Genomic DNA, 17,705 nt, shown 5'->3' with positions numbered 1-17,705 from the left:
TTCTTCCAAGCAACGGATGGCTGAGGCATGCTAGAAGATGAAACCTCCTGCTCTCTTTGTCTCTTTGTAACTCGGTCTTCAAGTAGCTCAATAAGTGCATCTTTGTCCTTAGACTCCAACTGCAACTCTTCATGCTTTTTACTCAAAGCATGAAAACGCTCTTCCCACATATCCCTCTCTTGCTTCATCTTGGCGAGTGTGTCTTCCAACTCCTCTATATCTTAGTTAGGGAGAGTTAATGTCTCAACCACAACCATAGATATAGGTCTCTCACAAGGATAAGGCATTTTCAACTCCAAATCTCTCTTCTTCACCCAAAGAGTGTATGCTTCCAAAGCTACACAATTGCACGGGCCAAACTCGAATCTTCCTTTCCTATGCATATTATGCCAAGCATGCACAATCTTCTGCTTCAAATGTTGGGGATCTTTACCCTCTTGATATAAAATACCTTCTAACAAAGTGTTATTAGAGTTGTCTCTCAAGGGGAACCCAAGTTGACGACGAGCCAAAGCAGGGTTGTAGTTAATTCCTCCTTGTGTACCAATGAGAGGCACATTAGAGAATTCACCACAACAATAAATAATCTCCAAACTGCTCAAAGAAGGGTCATACCAAACTATATCATCATTAGTGAGAGACATAAGTCTCTGAGACCACCGTAGACATTGTTTGTTCTCCACAAAAGTAGGTGTCTGAGGCAAGTGCGAAATAAACCACTTGTACAGAAGAGGAATGCAACAGACAATAGTTGCTCTACCTTTAGAATTTCTTAGATGCACAGAGAAATACATATCACCCAACAAAGTAGGCACAGGATTCCCAATCAAGAAAAGTCTAATGGCGTTAACATTAACAAAACCGTCAATGTTAGGGAACAAAGCTAATCCATAAATGAGCAACACAACGATAGCTTCAAAAGCGTCCATACTACCGGCTTGAGCAAAGGCAATAGCTTCCTTGATGAGGAAATCAGATGGCAACCCAAATAAACCTCCTTTCTTTACCCAATGAGCCTCTATCTCAGACTTCTTCAAGTGAAGAGCTTCAGCAATAAGATGAGATCTAGGAATCCCTTCCAATCCACTAAAAGGCACCCTACTAGAAACAGATATCCCCAAGAGATGGGCATACTCCTCCAATGTAGGCACAAGATGATAATCTGGGAAAGTGAAGTAACAATAGAGAGGGTCGTAGAACTTCACTAATACACTCAAGAGTCCTTCAACCACACCAACAGACAAGATAGATAAAAGCTTCCCATGGCGTTGTTTGAAGTCCAAGAGATCTAATACAAAAGATGCTAGCTTCCTTAACTCTTTCAAGTCGGGACATCTGAAACTGTACTTCTTAGTGTTCCTTCGTCCATAATCCATGGTCTGAAAATATTTGCAAATAATACCTCAGTTCCTTGAAATTTTCATATGATGAATGTTATGATGCGCATGAATGCATGAATGCAACAATCACAAATAAGGGATCACACACAAGGCAAACAAAGGTCAAAGGATTAATCAAGTCATTGTCAAGATCAATCATCCATTTTGGTGGATTATGGTTTACACCTTATCAACACCCAAGTTCCATTGATATTGATAAGACTTGATTGGATGAACCAAGAATCAAGGGTTTGTTGCAAGTCACGAGCATGGAGTATGGGTAAGAACCATCCCAAACGAGTGAACCAAGGATAAAAACCTGTAGTTCATGTTCTAAAAAGTTCCCAGAGTCTTAATTCCATCTATCAGATATTACAGGTTAAGATGACTGACTCATCGACCCATAATATTCTCAAGAGAAACTCGTCTAAGTGTAGTATCGCATAACAACTGTTATCAAGTCTACACTTGAACAATCTCCGCACTACGTCCTAAATAGGCTAAGATGGGGTAAATGTTCAACGGTCCTTAGCTTCTCGGACCCAAATTAGAGATAGCAATGCCTAACCACAAATACTTGTGTGACATTTCCAAATCCAAAAGGGTCTCCACTGAGCAGATGGATCTCAAGCTAACTTGTTAAGGACTACTCCATACAAGTCGAACATGACTATACCATCCTCCTATCTTAATTGCACTCAAGTTCGGGTTAGAACTTATCTCACCATCCAGAGATCACCAAGCACAACAAGCAGATTATATCATACAAACAAATATACATCACATATATACAAATGTATACACACAAAAAATAGGCTAAACCCACTGGATACTACTCCCCAGCAGAGTCGCCATTTAGTTTCTGTAGTGGTAAATTCATGATCATCAAGCTATGGATAAGCTAGATATCAAATAACAAGAGTCATCACCGCGCTTTTATTATTTCCAGGGGAAAAGGGAAAAGTACGAACAAAACCCCAAAAGTAAGAAGTTTTCAAATCAAAACTAATAAAATGTCATAGATTACAGGTAAGGAGGTTGGTTACACAGAGGGAATGTGTAAGCACCCAAAGTGTCCTAGGTACTCCTAGGGAGCCCTTTTTTGTGTGTGTATGTATTTTGTACAAAGTGATGTTTACAAACAAATAGAATGGGGGGATAAGAAAAGAATTAATTACTTATATTTGTGTTTGACAAGACCTTCAGACTTGTGCCTACGTACCAACATAAAAATGAGGGATCAAAACCTTCAAAGTGGATGCATTGCTTTTAACAAAAATTAAGTTTGAAATGAACAAAGGCCTAAAAATGGTTTGAATGAGTTGGTTCTTTTTTGGCTTTTTTGAAAGTTTAAGTCAAGTATAATTAAGTTTATTTACAAGTTTGATTAAGAAAAAAAGTTTGAAAATGCAATGGCATAAGGCCAAAGTTTCTAGTTTGCAAAGTGGTCAAAGTTTAGAACAAAACTAGCTAAAGCAAAGAAGAACTTTTAAAAGGGGGAGAGATTTTGAAATTAAAGAAGTGGGGAGGAGATGAAGAGAATAATCCTATGCACAAAATTAAAAGTTAAGAGTTGAAAAGATCTGACCAATGGGTAGCAATCCAATAGACAAGAATGTCTTATAGAAATCCCAAATTCCCTTGGATATTAGAATCAAGCCACAAATAATGCATACAATATTATCTTTAAGATCAAGGCATCAAATAATAATAGCCCCATCCAAGCCTTAGCCACTCCATGATGTCTTTCAAGTTAGCCCATGTAGCAGATGAATTCCACAAGTCACAGGTTCAAAATAACAGCTTCATAGTGATCATGTTGCAGATGAACTCAAATGGATCTTCAAAGATGTATCAGATGAAGTTTCAAATTGCAAGCACTTGGTTTCACAAAAGTTGCATTGGCCAAGTCCTTTAGCATAGGAATGTTGCCTAAATTCTAAGTCCAATTGTCCAAGATCAAGTCAATAGTCCATACAAAAGTTTTTTAGGGTTTTTTGTTGTTATTTATGTACATTAATAGTCAAAGACCACACAAACAAACAAAATATACACAAACAAGATATATCACACAATATGGTCCAAGTGGACAAAGTTAAAATGACATTAACATAAACAATTAGAATGGTATGAATAATGGCAAATGAATAGAACTTAAAAATTAAAGTGCATTAAAATAAAGGACTTGAAATTAAATGTTAGTTGTTAGTAAGTTAGAAGTTAGTATTATTTTGCTTTTTCTTTTGTCTTAAGTCATTCTTTGGAGAACACTCAACCAACTTATCACAAGCATGGATCCTTGAGACAAGACATCTTCCAATGGAAGGAAAAAATGCCAAGTTTCCACACAATACCATGAAAGAGGGGAGACTTACAATCTCACTAACTAGAATGCTATGCCTTTTGTGTCAAAAAATTAGCGCTATGTTAAGCAATCATAATTGGACTTACATAGAAGTCACAACTATTTGAGGTCGGGCAATAGAATTTTGGTGTTAATGCATGTTAGAGACATAGTATAATGGACTATGCTCATGAAACATACCACACACAAAAAGAATATGCAAAAGAGGTGGCCTAATCTCATCCATACTTATGTCAATTTTACAATCAACTAGCCTTAGGATTTAGAGACATCATAGACCAAATAAAATGGATGCATAAAGAAGGGGAATTATATGAAGAGGGAGGGAATGGATCAAAACTCAAATTGATCAAAGGAGGACTTTTACCAAGTTAATAGCATTCATTCATTTTGGGAGATGGAATGTACATTCCATCAATCCCCTATATCTAATGATATTAACCTAGCAAAGTCAAATCAACCTTGACCAAGGCCCAACAACACAAGTCAAACTTATACAAACCAATCACAAGAGGTCAACGCAACTATTTGGTATTTATTCAATTTAAAAATACTAAAATAATGCATTTAAATTAAATATGGTTTGTCAAATTCCTAAAACCTCATCAAAACACCAAAGGAATGGCCATGAGATTTATCATAGGTCAAACAAGGTCAAAGGACCTTGGAGAAAAAAATTCAGAATTTTTAAAGACTTAAAAGTATTTTTAAACAATTAAAAATAAACACAAAATCAATTAAATCATGAAAAATATTAATAATGATCCAAAAAATAATTTTAATTCAGAATATGAAAGAGGAAATTATTTGAAAATTTTTGGTAAAACTCTCATATTTTTTGGATCAATATTAAAATTAATATGAATTAAAACAAAAATTCAAAAATTCAAAAAAAACGTGAGCCACTTGATCTCCCTCATTAATTGAGGTGGCATATCAAGTGGACACAAACGCGCGTTCCATGATGGAACCTAGTCAGCGCGCCACACGCTTGGTAATCAAAACCAACGCCTAAGAGTAAAACAATTTGAATGGATCCTATGGCTGGGAGGCGTGCCAACGCACCTCCGGAGCCAGAGCTCCAGTCTTCTTCTTCGGTGGACCTCACCGGACTGGTCCACCCTCAACCATCACCAAAATAAAAAAGGAGGACTTGATCTGAAATAAAAAATGGCGTAGAGCACGAATCCGACCTCAATTTCAACTAACTCCATATATATAAAAATATATGAGGAGTTGAATTTTGAGGTGTGACAACTGAGTTGCTTCGATTTTACCTCAAAGCAACTCAATCTTCTTGCCTATATTGATAGGACTTCAGACAACCAAAGATTCAAGAAAATTGATGAGAATTGAGTGAGAATCGAAGAGAAGAAGTTTTCCAAAATTCACCTTCAATGCTGTGCAGAAATGGATCTTGCTTGCTTCAACCTTGATCCGACCACACTTGAGAAGCTTGTAGGAGATGTTTAGCAATGGTACAAAGCTTTGGATTCTGGAGTTTCTGAATCTCCAAACAGTGAGATTCAAACTCAACTTTCAAGTTGAAAATTCTCAAGTTTTCCTTTGAATTGTAAGGGTTTCAATTGGGGGGCAAAGCTGGTGCATTAGGTGTGTTTGAATTGAGCTCCAAGGGCCTGTATTTATAGTAATTGTGACTGATATTTGCACACTTGAAAAATTGCTAAATTTGGACATTTCATGCACAAGCTTGCATGGGCGTGTACAGGCCCATGAAGCAATCAAATTTGATCCATGTACAATCATTCTGAAGTTCAATTGAGGCTTGGATGTCAAGGCAATGTGAAATGTGATTTTTGGCATTTGATTTCTTCCAAACATGTAGACTTGTCAAAGCCATGCGCAACCCTAACAATCCTTATCAAAAATGCATGAACTTGGGTTCTTTGGAAAGCTTAGATAAAGGGGAACAACTTTGATGTTGGACACTTTTTCATTTGGAACTTGGATCATGGTGAATTTTGAGGTGGTAGTTTGGAAATTTCAACATGTTGAAATTTTTTCTAAGTGTCAAGGCATATATCTCAATATTCCACCTTACTTAACTTTTTATGTGAGCTTCAAATGTGAAAAGTGTATTCATCAAAGTTGTATCTCTTTCAATGTCCTTCAAAATGGTCACCAATTTCATGTCATTTGTATTTAGAATGATAGAGTTATGCATTTTTGAAGTTGAGGAAAATCACTTGTTCAATGGTATAGGTCAAAAATGACCTATAATGTATCCTCTTATCACATGGTCATAAAAGTTGAATTAGATCTCACTCCAAACATAAAAGGTGAGGTAGACATCTTACATTTCATTGTGCAACTTGGAAATATTTCATCTCATAAAAATTGAGCAAGTTATGGCATTGGGAAGTTGACTTTCAAATTAGGGTTTAGACAAAATGACCTATAATGTTTCAACATAGAAAATGATTTTCCAAGCAAATCTAGCTCTAGGTCTCAACATGAAATTTGTTTGTAATGTCATTTAGAGTAACTTATCTCTTATAATAATTTTCATATGGTGAAAATTGTAGGAGATAGGGTCTAGGGAGACCCAATTTTGATCAGATGAATTCATCTGGCCAACCACCATCAACCAACTTGCTAACCTTCAATTCTTTTGACTTTCTAGGCTCATGGTAGATCATATATGCATAACATGATTCATTTTTAAGTGTCCCTTGAGAACTTTTATCAATTGGTGAGATAGCTTGTCAGAGAAGTTACTTAAGATACCTTGTCAAACTAGGGTTTCCAAGGCAAATCACCTCAAAACTCTTGAAGAATACTTGATTAATATGACATGTAAAGATCATTGGGACTCGTATATGATGCTTTGAGGCATGGTGAATCAATCCTTGGTTGTGCTTTTAGCCATGAGGGTCTCAAACACTAGGTGTGAATTTGATGAATTTTGATGATCATGCCCTACCTATAAAAGAGTTAGGCAAATACAAAGACATATTTTTGGTATTTTGGTTAGTGAAATGATAAAATACAAGTATGATACAATCACATGGTGCTTGGTGATCTCTCCCAAAACAAACCCAATGAAAGAGGGGTAAGGAGAATGCCAAAGTATGATCCCAATGCATATGCATATGATGAAATTGCATGAGGGATCTTAGGGTCAAAATTGGGGTCTTACACTTCTACACAAGCAAATTTTACACAAATGAATAACAAACACTTAAAGAAAAATTGCATACAAAAGAATGATAGCTTTTCACAAAGAAAATAACTTGTCAAAAATATTTGCGTAACATGTAGGTTTTTCTTCAAGTCTCCAAGTCTTGCTTACATAGCATGAGCATATAACAGTTAGAGAGAATAATGGGGAAATCTCATTTGAGCGGTTGTCCATGGTTAGATGGGAAAGGAATGATATCATGTACGTCCTTTCCCTTATAAAAGCAGTGACAAGTGTGATGTATATTATTGTCCTTGTCTATGAAATCAGGTAGTGGAAAGGTTGTTCATTTTGTACAATGTACTATTTGATCATGTTCCTGTTATGATCTTATCTTCAAATTCAGTGGCTTCTGATGAAAGTTGATGAAGCATAAAATTAAGAAATAGAGAGTTGGATTCAGAAACTTTAGAACCTTGGGTTAGAACCTTGACATTGTCAGTAGTCTGGCTCGAGGTCTTTAGTATCTTCAGAATCTTCAAAGTTATCAGAATCCTCAGTCATAACCTTGATAACTTCAATCGTCTGGCTTGAGATCTTCATAATCTTCAGCTTCATTACACAACTTTAGAAGCTTGCCACTCTTCAAAAGTTTGGTTATCAGAGTCTCGTCTAAAAGCACGAACTAAGAGAACATAGTAGCAGCAACATAATATCTCCTCAGAATCTTCTGATGAGTGAAATAACTCAGAAGCAGAAAAAACATTGCAGCAACAATGTTTAAGTCTTTCAAAACTTCTAATAACTTGCGCAAAAGAGGATTTAGAATACATAGTTAAGAAACTGGTGATGTTGCACATCATATATTCAGAATCGGATCTGGTTGTTAAAGCTACACAATAACAAACCATTAGGGTACCAAAATTGTTCTCACACAAATACAATATTGTTATCATCAAAACTTAAGGTATAGATGCAGAACCAAATCTTATTCTAACAATCTCCCCCTTTTTGATGATGACAAAACATGTATTTTGATGAACAGTTTTGTACAGGGTAATCACAGAAGAATACATCTTTCAGAAGCACAAAGCTCCCCTTGAGATGTATAATAATATAAAGATAAAATCAGAATGAAAGAACACTTTCTTGATTAACCTTTTTGAAGTACCAGAGTGAATATTCAGTCAGAATTTGGTTTATCTTCAGAAGTTAGTTGATATTGTCTAGAGCACCAGTTGATAACATCATCATTCTGATAGGCTTCACTTCAAAAGATTTTAAAGGAGTATGTTTTCTTATTGAAACCTTGACTTTTCAAGTCAAAAAACTCTCTTATCTAAATTCCGAATCCATGATTTTCAGAAAGAACATATTCAGAACTATTCTGATTCTTGAGAAATAACCCTGCAAAACACATAACAAATTATTTTTCGAAGTAGTTATTAGCATAAACATTAAGAAATGTTTGGGTTTTTAATTAAGGAATTTAGATATCAAAATAAACTCTAAGTCTTCCCCTTTAGAACATTATGTTTTCTCCTCCTTTGTCATCAATCAAAAAGACATAAGATAAAAATAAATTAAGAGAAACAAAACAATTTTCATTGAAAATTGTCAAAAGGCATTGCAAAGTAAAACTTGGAAAAAACAAGAAATAAATTTTTAAGAAAGTAAAAATAAAAACTAAGGGTTATGAGGAGGAGGGGGTGGAGGAAGCCTTGAAAGAATCAGCTGAAACATGAGATCTTGCTTGTCCAGGCGCTCAATGACCTTTGTATTGTGAGCTTTGATTTCCTCGATTGTCCTTAGAAGAGAAACGAGGATAGGCTGAGAGGCAGAAGCTTCCGAGAAAACCATCTGAATATGAGCTTCTTCCATAGCATAATCTTGAGGTTCAAAAGCAGCAACAAATTCTAGAGCAGACTCAATGTGAAGAACAATCTCTATTTCTAGAGCAGCTTCTTCTTCAGGAGTTGCTTCCTTGGTTTCTGGAGCAGGAAGGCAGAGTTGGGAATTTCTTAGCTTCCAGAGTTCCATTAAGGGAACGAACCCATAACGAAATTTACTCTCAGCAAGAGTATACCCAATATCCTTCAACTTAGAAATCTTGGAGTTCATCTAGCTTCTATAAGCTTCCCATTCTGAATCACTCGCAACATGATTTGCTGAAGAACGATTGATAGTCATTTCTTTATGCAAACGACTTTTAGATTCAGATTCAAAATTTGTTGGTTGTTTGAGGTATTTGACTGTAAGATTGATTATGGACTCATCAAAGTCAGGACCATATACAGAAGGATGTGATGGTAAAATAATAGGGGTGAATCAGGGGAAATGGGTTCTGGTTCAAAATTGAACATACCTTCAGGAGTTCCATCAGAAACGTGCCCGTCAGAAACTGTTGAGGGAGATGTTGTAGGATTTGTTAAATTTGGTTTAGTTGGTTAGGGAGCAATAATATTTGGTGATGAAATGGGTGAATTTTGTAACTGTGGGGGAAATGATGGTGGTAGAATCTGTTGTTATTGTTGTGATGTCCCAGTTTCAGAAAATGAAGGAGTTTCTATGATAGGAGTGATAAAGGATGATTGAGGTGGTGGAAGTGGAATAGGTTCATAAACTAGTGGTTGAGATGGATGAGAGATTGGTAATATCCTTTTAGAAGAAATTAAATCAGAATTAAAATGAGTGCTATCATAAGGAAGCTTACCAGATGCTATATCAGAAGCTATTGAAGAATAAAAGACTACTCTAGAAGTATCCTTCAGAATCATTGCCTTCTGGCTCTCACTTGGAGGCACCTCGTCTTCATCCTGAAAGACATCAATCTTCTTTTTCTTTTGAGCCCTAGAATCCTTCGCCTCTGAATTCCTTCTTTCTCTTCCCATGAAAATCAGGGAAAGTCTTTGGAAGGTTAAAGGGATCCACTAATAGCTCAAGTCCATCCTTCAGATAGCTTTCCAGATAAGCCATCAGAACCTGTGGAGGATCAATTTTGGTGAAGAGTGGGTAGTTATTAATGGGATTCCTTGTACCACATATATCATCCTTAGACAGAATGAAATATGGCCTTTGAATTTTGGAGATGAGACCCATACTCTTTAGATTCTTCCCCAAGAATACTTTTCCAGCATCCTTCACCAACTCTTCTATCAAACCACTGACCAGAAGGTCATCCACTAGACCATTTTCCACAAGAATATCAGAAATTAATCCACTGTTGAGAATGAATTTGCTCTTTGTCTTCTTGGAAGAGCCACCAACTCTAGATTCTCTGATAGAATCCCTCATGAACTTAAACATAATTGAAGGAAGTCCTAGCTTGACACTCTTCTCTAGACAGAATAACATGAATTTCTAATGCGTGTTGATGTAGTCAGAACTATTATTACTTTTCCTGTAGTGAATACAACCCAAAATAATCTTGAACCATACTCTTAGGTTCCTTGTTAAGTCCTTAGCACTAGGATCTTTTTCATCAGCAAAGTTAGTTTCCTCCTTGAAGATAAATGGAGAAATGATAGCTTCTCTCTTAGCAGTGATCTTAGCACTATGAATCCTTTTCCCTTTACTATCATGGTAAATTAAATAAGTTTTAGACTTCTCAATAATAACTATTTTCCTATTCATGACATAGGAAGTAATAGTTTCCTTCTCAGCAGTTTCATGAACCTAAAATTGATTCACTAACACAGTGTAAATTGGGCCTGTGAGTCTCTCGAAGAAAGTTTTCCAGCCTTGAATATCCAAAGTTTCAGTTAAATCAACATCGTTTTCCTTCATGTTTTTGAAAAAAACAATGGTTTCACATAACATCATTAGCTCGTTGATAGGAGTATTGAGGGTTAATTTTGGAATCCCTTCCAAAATTGTGTAGCTTTCAGTTGCCTTTGAGGAGCTTGAAGAGTGTTGTTGTTGATAAGCCATTTGAAGAAGATGAATACGAAGAACAATTGCAGAGATAAAAAGGTTATTTTTAGGTTGAAAAACTGAAAGTGTGGGAGTAATGTGCACGTAGTGTGAAAATGTGAGTGAAGTGGGTTTATATAGAAAGTTTTGTAATGATGACAAAAAGGGAATACACAGCTGTAGCGGTAAATTCATGATCATCAAGCTATGGATAAGCTAGAGATCAATAACAAGAGTCGCCACCGCGCTTTTATTGTTTCCAAGGAAAAAGGGAAAAAGTACGAACAAAACCCAAAAGTAAGAAGTTTTCAAATCAAAACTAATAAAATGTCAGAGATTACAGGTAAGGGGGTTGGTTACACAGAGGGAAGGTGTTAGCACCCAAAGTGTCCTAGGTACTCCTAGGGAGCCCTTTTTGTGTGCATATGTACTTGGTATAAAGTGATGTTTACCAACAAATAGAATGGGCGGGGGGGGGGGGGGGGGGGTGAGAAAAGAATTCATTAATTATATTTTTGTGTTTGGCAAGACCTTTGGTCTTGCGCCTACGTACCAACATAAAAATGAGGGATCAAAACCTCATAGTTCGTGATACAAATTTCAAAGTGGATGCATTGCTTTTAACAAAAATTAAGTTTGAGAGGCACAAAGGCCTAAAAATGGTTTGAATGAGTTAGTTCTTTTTGGCTTTTTTGGAAGTTTAAGTCAAGTATAGTTAAGTTTATTTACAAGTTTGATTTAAGAAAAGAAGTTTGAAAATGAAATGGCATAAGGCCAAAGTTTCTGTCTTTTTGCAAAATGGTCAAAGTTTAGAACAAAATAAGTTCAATCAAAGAAGGTTTTTGAAAAGGGAAGGAGAGATTTTGAAATTAAAGAAATGGGGAGAAGATGAAGAGACTATCCTATGTACACAATTAAAAGTTTAGAGTTGAAAAGATCTGACCAAGTGGGTAGCAATCCAATAGACAAGAATGTCAATAGAAACCCAGAATTTCCTTGGACTTTTAGAATCAAGCAACACACAAATGCACAATTATATTATCTTGAAGAGCAAGGCATCAAATAAAGATGGCCACATCCAAGCTTATCCATTCCATGATCTTCTTCAAATTAGCCCATGTAACAGATGAATTCCACAAGTCACATGTTCAAAATAACAGCTTCACAATGATCATGTTGTAGATGAACTTAGAGAGATCTTGAATGATGTATCAGATGAAGTTTCAAATTGCGAGCACTTGGTTTCTCAATAAGTTGGCATTGGCCAAGTCCTTTAGCATAGGAATGTTGCCTAAATTCTAAGTCCATTTGTCCAAGATCAAGCCAACAGTCCACACAAAAGTCTTTTAGGGTTCTTTGTTGTTATTATGTACATTAATGGTCAAAGACCACACAAACAAGCCAAGTACACACAAACAAAATATTTCACACAATATGGTCCAAGTGGACAAAGTGAAAATTGCATTAGCATAAACAATTAGAATGATATGAACAATGACAAATGTATAAAAAAGCTAGAATTAAATGACATTAAAGTAAAGGGCTTGAAATTAAAAGTTAGTAGTTAATAGGTTAGAAGTTAGTATTGTTTTGTTTTTGCTTTTCATTTTTAGACATTATTTGGAGAACACTCAACCCACTTATCACAAGCATGGATCCTTGAACCAAGACATCTTCCAAAGAAAGGAAAAAAGGCCAAGTTTCCACACAATACCATGAAAGAGGGGAGACTTACAATCTCACTAACTAGAATGCTATGCCTTTTATGTCACAAATTTAGCGCTATGTTAAGTAATCGTAATTGGACATATGTAGAAGTCACAATTATTTGAGGTCAGGCAATAGAATTTTGGTGTTAATGCATGTTAGAGACATAATATTATGAACTATTCTCATGAAACATACCACACACAAAAAGAATATGCAGAAGTTGTGGCCTAATCTCATCCATACTCATGTTAATTTTTCAATCAACTAGCATTAGGACTTTGAGATATCATAATCCAAATGACATGAAGTGGGAGGGGAATAAATGAAATCTCAAATTGATCAAAGGAGGACTTTTACCAAATTAATATCATTCATTCATTTTGGGAGATGGAATGTACATTCCATCAATCCCCTAAATCCAATGATATTAATTTGACAAAGTCATATCAACCTTGATCAAGGCCCAACAACAAGAGTCAAACACCAACAAGTCATCACAATTGGTCAACAAATTTATTTGGCATTTATTCCAATTAAAAATACTAAAATAATACATTTAAATTAAATATGGTATGTCAAATTCCTAAAACCTCATCAAAACACAAAATAAATTGCCATGAGATTTATCATAGGTCAAACAAGGTCAAAGGACCTTGGAGAAATTTTTTCAGTTTTTAAAAGACATAAAAGTATTTTTAAACCAATAAAAACAAATGAAAAATCAATTAAATCATGAAAAATATTAATAATGATCCAAAAAATAATTTTAATTCAGAATATGAAAGAGGAAAATATTTTAATTTTTTTGGTGAAACTCTCATATTTTTTGGATCAATATTAAAATTAATATGAATTAATAAAAATAAAAGGAATAAAAGAAAGTCAGAAAATAACAAAAAAAAACATGAGCCACTTGATCTCCCTCATTAATTGAGGTGGCAGATCAAGTGGCCTAGAACACGCGTTCCATGATACACGCGAGTCAGCGCGCCACACACTTGGTAATCACAATGGACGCGTGAGATTAGAACAAAATAACAAGATCATATGACTGAGAGACATGCCAACGCATGGACGGAGCTGTAGCTCCGGTCTTCTTCTCCGGTGGACCTCACCGGACTGGTCCACCCTCAACCATCACTAAAATAAAAAAAGAGGACATGATCTGAAAGAAAAAATGGTGTAGAGCACGAATCTGACCTCAATTTTAACTAACTTCACATATATTGAAAGATATGAGGAGTTGAATTTTAAGGTGTGTCAACTGAGTTGCCTCGATTTGACCTCTACGTAACTCAATCTTCTTGCCTACATTGGTAAGACTTCAGACAACCAAAGAATCAAGAGAATTGAGCAAGATTGAGAGAGAATCGAAGAGATGAAAATTTATGGAAAATACCTTCAATGTAGGTCTGGATTCAATTGTTCTTGCTTTGACTTGTGCTTGATCTCACTCAGAATGCTTGCAGAAGTAGAATGGAATGCACAAAAGGTCTTGGATCCCTGGAGTTTTAACTCTCAGAACAGTGAGAATTCAAACTCAATTTTAAATGAAATTCTCAGGATTATCCTTTCAAATGGAAGGGTTTAAGATTTGGGATCAAAGCTGGCACGAATGTGTCTTCAATTCTGATGCTAGAGGGCTTTATTTATAGCTACAGCTCATGATATTTGCACCTTCAAATTCACTTTCCAAAATTGGCAATTGGTGATGCAAGGGTAAATGGGAATGTACAGGCCCATGAGATCATTGCTTAAGGTCCAAAAATGAGTTTGAGAGAGTCTGGAATCAACTTGGATTGCAAGTCAAGTGTGTGTGAAGATTTGAAGTTTGATCTTTGCCAAATGATGATACCATGTTCATGCCATGCGCAGCCCTAGCAATTCGTGTCTAAAACGGATGAACTATGAATTTTTGGAAAGGTTAGATCAAGAGGAACAACTTTCATGTTCAACACTTTTCCATTTGGAGCTTGTATCATGATGAATTTTGAGGTGGAAGTTTGGAAATTTCAACATGTTGAAATTTTTTCTAAGTGTCAAGCCATATATCTCAATATTCCACCTTGCTTAACTTTTTATGTGAGCTTCAAATGAGAAACGTGTCTTCATCAAAGTTGTATCAATTTTCAAAGACCTTAAAAATGATCACCAATTTCATGTGATTTGGATTTGAAATGATAGAGTTATGCATTTTTCAAGTTTGGAAAAATCACTTGTTCAATGGTATAGGTCAAAAGTGACCTATAATATAGCCTCATATCACATGCTCAAAAAAGTTGAGTTAGCTCTCACTCAAAACATAAAAGTTGAATTAGACATATTGAATTTGATTGTGCAACTTGGAAATCTTTCATCTCATAAAAATTGAGCAAGTTATGGCCTTGGGAAGTTGACTTTCAAATTAGGGTTTAGACAAAATGACCTATAATGTTTCAATATAGAAAATGATTTTTCAAGAAAAACTAGCTCTAGGTCTCAACATGAAAGTTATTTGGAATGTAATTTATAGTAAGTTTTCTCTTGGAATAATTTTCATATGGTGAAAAGTGTAGGAGATAGGGTGTAGGGAGACCCAATTTTGATCAGATGAATTCATCTGGCCAACCACCATCAACCAACTTGCTAACCTTCAACTCTCTTGGATTTATAGGCTCATGGTAGATCATATATGAATAATATTATGAATTTTTAAGTGTCCCTTAAGAAATTTGATCAATTGGTGAGATAGCTTGTTGGAGAAGTTACTCAAGATACCTAGTCAAACAAGGGTTTCCGAGGCTAATCACCCTCAAGCTCTTGAAGAAAACTTGATCAATATAACATGTAGGAATCAATGGAACTCATATATGATGCCCATAACCATTCTTGTATCACTTAAATGGTTGTACTCTTTGTCATGGGGGTCTCAAACCCTAGATGTGAACTTGATAGATCAATGGAGATCATGCCCTACCTACAAAAGAGTTAGGCAAATGCAAAAAGATATTTTTGGTATTTTGGTTAGTAAAATGATAATATACAAGTATGATACAATCACAAAGTGCTTGGTGATCTCTGTAAGACCCTAATTTTGACCCTAAGATCCCTCATGGCATCATATCATTGCACATTGCATCTTGCCTCAAGGATCATAGCATTTTGGCTCCTAACCCTAGGGTTGGTTTGAGATCACCAAGCATGCTTGAATTGTATATTATTGCTTTTCTCATTTTATTTACTAACCAAAAGCACAAAAATATGTCACTAACATCTTTTGTTTGTAGCTTGAGCAGTCACAAGGTCTAAAGCTTCTAGGAGATCCTATGTGCATTGATAGGGCCAATTGAAGATGAAAGCAAGCATGGAAATGGTTCCCAAAGCTCTCATCCATCAAATATGCCTCCCAAAGTATCTCAATTCATCATTTTGATCAAAACAAATCAAGGGGCTTGAGGCTTGTTTCCCAAGGAAACCCTAATTCATATGTTCATCAACTGTGCCTTGCTCATGAAAAAGCCTCAACCTTTGGTCAAATACAATCAATGGAAGTTATTTAATTCATCATTTCATGCATATTTAAACTTACTTGAGTGTCCTCAATCATCAATTCATCAATATATGAGGTTTGGAATTGAGAAGTTCATCAGTCAATTCATCTGACTATTTTGAAATACAATGAGACCTAACTTTTGATGTGTTTGTCAAATGGAGATGATCCCAAGAGAAACAATGTTCTAAAGAACCATATGAACAACTTTCATGTTCATCAAAAATTGATTTGAAGCTTGGAAGGTCACCATCCATTCTAAGACATTATAGGTCATTTTGACTGAAACCCTAATTTTGGGTCAACTTCCCAAGGACATAACTCCTTCATTTTTCATGATTTTGAGGTGGGATCAAAATGAATTGGAAATCTTAAGATGTTTACTTCAAATTTTATGTTGAGCAAAATTTCAAAATCCTAAAAGAAATACATGTGATAATGCAAAACATTATAGGTCACTTTGGACCAAAAGCATTGAAATGTGAAAAAGTCCAACTTCAAGTGCCCATAACTTCTTTATCAAAAATCAAAATGATGATAAATTTAATTCCAAATTTATTGTATTAAAAATATATACAACTTTGATGTTGAAGATTTTGTCATTTGGAGCTTGCATCATTGAAACAGTAGGGCTTGAACTTTAGCCATTTTTGAAAATCTCACATGTACATGTTTTGCACCCTACACTTCATGACCACTTTTCATCAATTTCCAAGTCTCAAATGAAGTTTTGATCAACATAGAAAATGATCCTCATGCAAAAATCTTTCCAACCATTACTTATAAGGTTGTGTTTCAAGTTTGGACATAGCATTTTTGAAGACATGAACACATTGGTGCATTTTTGAAAATCAATAAAATTTGCATTGCATGAGCCATTACTACATAATCTGCATGTCCAGTTTGCATATGCTGATGATTAGCTGCCAAATCCAAGTGGAATTGGACCCTCCATGCACCTGTACAGGCCCATGCATGAAGGCCCTTTCCATTCATGCAATGGAATGTTCATACATATCAACTGCTTTCTTCTATAAATACAATGCTCATGCCTCTCATTTCAGCAACCTGAAGGCGCCCTAAATGCTGCACAACTGATCCCTCAACCTCACTCAAAAGGAACTCACCATTTTCATTCACAATTTTCAGATCTGAATTTTAATTTCCTCAATTGATTTTCAGATCTAAAAGTTCCTAAACCTTGCTACCTCATTCCCTAGAACAAACTGCAAGCATTAGCTCCAAGGAATTATGCTCTTAAACTCTGCAAATCAGAGGTTTACTTCAGTTTTTATTTTCTTCGAATCAGCTCATATTGTGCTTGAGCTTCGAATTTTCAAAATCCATTAAGTTCAATTGAACACCACAGAAATCCCATCTCTGATTTCTCTCAATGTAGAAACCTAGAGTGGATTTGGTTGGTACAGGGGTGATGTACATCACCCCAGCTTTCGATTGGTACCTAGATCGTGGCATTTGGTGAACATTTTTTTCTCTGCAAGTTTGAGCTTCACCGGAAGCTGGCCGGAGAAGACGGTGGCGCAGGTCACCGTCCAATCTCCAGATTCAATCATGGTCGTGTGTTTGTGTTTCCAGATCAAATCTCGCCCGTTCCATGTTATGACTTATTTAAATGCTACATGTGATGCATTGACAAAGGAACATGGT

The sequence above is a fragment of the Lathyrus oleraceus genome, chromosome 1, assembly GCF_024323335.1.
Source record: "Lathyrus oleraceus cultivar Zhongwan6 chromosome 1, CAAS_Psat_ZW6_1.0, whole genome shotgun sequence".
NCBI lineage: Eukaryota > Viridiplantae > Streptophyta > Magnoliopsida > Fabales > Fabaceae > Lathyrus > Lathyrus oleraceus.
The sequence above is the reverse complement of the archived record's forward strand: the minus strand, read 5'-3'. Positions refer to the sequence as shown.